The sequence below is a fragment of the Bubalus kerabau genome, chromosome 3 (assembly GCF_029407905.1).
Source record: "Bubalus kerabau isolate K-KA32 ecotype Philippines breed swamp buffalo chromosome 3, PCC_UOA_SB_1v2, whole genome shotgun sequence".
NCBI classification, from domain to species: Eukaryota; Metazoa; Chordata; class Mammalia; order Artiodactyla; family Bovidae; genus Bubalus; species Bubalus kerabau.
Window position 1 is genome coordinate 179032129 of NC_073626.1, and position 1280 is coordinate 179033408.

The following is a 1280-nucleotide window of genomic DNA, read 5'->3' on the forward strand; positions in this document are numbered from 1 at the left end:
GATGGCAGCCCACCATCTTGCCTGGGATTCTCCAGGCAAGAACACTGGAGTGGGTTGCCATTTACTTCTCCATTTCGTGAAAGTGAAAAGTGAAAGTGAAGTCGCTCAGTCGTGTCCGACTCTTTGCGACCCCATGGACTGCAGCCTACCAGGCTCCTCCATCCATGGGATTCTCTAGGCAAGAGTAGTGGAGTGGCTTGCCATTGCCTTCTCCGGATGGAATACTATTCAGCCATAAAAAGTGATGAAGTAATGATGTGTGCTATATTTTGAAAGAACCAGGGAAACATTATGCTAAGTGAAAGAAGCCAGACCCACAAAAGGTCCCATGTTGTATGACTGCATTTACATGAAATATCCAGCATAAGTAAGTCCATAGAGACATTGGCAAGTATGGGAAGAAACTGCTTATTAGGTACTAAGTGTCCTTTTGGGGCGATGCAACTGTTTTGAAACTAGACGGAGGTGGTGATTACACAGTACTGGGAATACACTAAAGACCATTGAATTGTTCACTTTAAAATGGTTAACTGTATGGCATCTGTGCATGCGTGCTAAATCACTTCAGTCTCCGACTCTTTGCGACCGTATGGGCTGTAGCCTCAGTCGTGTTCTACCCTTTGCAACTGTAGCCCGCCAGACTCCTCTGTCCATGGGATTCTCCAGGCAAGCATGCTGGAGTGGGTTGCCAGGCCTTCTTCCAGAGGATCTTCCCAACTCACGGATCGAACCCCTGTCTCATTATGTCTCCTGCATTACTGGTGGGTTCTTTACCACTATCACCACCTCAGTTCAGTTCAGTCGCTCAGTTGTGTCCGACTCTTTGCAACCCCATGAATCGCAGCACGCCAGGCCTTCCTGTCCATCACCAACTCCCGGAGTTCACCCAAACTCATGTCCATCGAGTCGGTGATGCCATCCAGCCACCTGCTGCTGCTGCTGCTAAGTCACTTCAGTCGTGTCCGACTCTGTGTGACCCCATAGACGGCAGCCCACCAGGCTCCCCCATCCCTGGGATTCTCCAGGCAAGAACACTGGAGTGGGTTGCCATTTCCTTCTCCAATGCATGAAAGTGAAAAGTGAAAGTGAAGTCGCTCAGTCGTGTCCGACTCTTTGCGACCCCATGGTCTCCAGCCTTCCCGGCTCCTCCATCCATGGGATTTTCCAGGCAAGAGTACTGGAGTCGGGTGCCATTGCCTTCTCCTCCAGCCACCTGGGGAACCCCAATTTAAAAGTTTCTTTAAAGGTATCTGGCTGGGCTGTGACCCCTTTAAGAAACG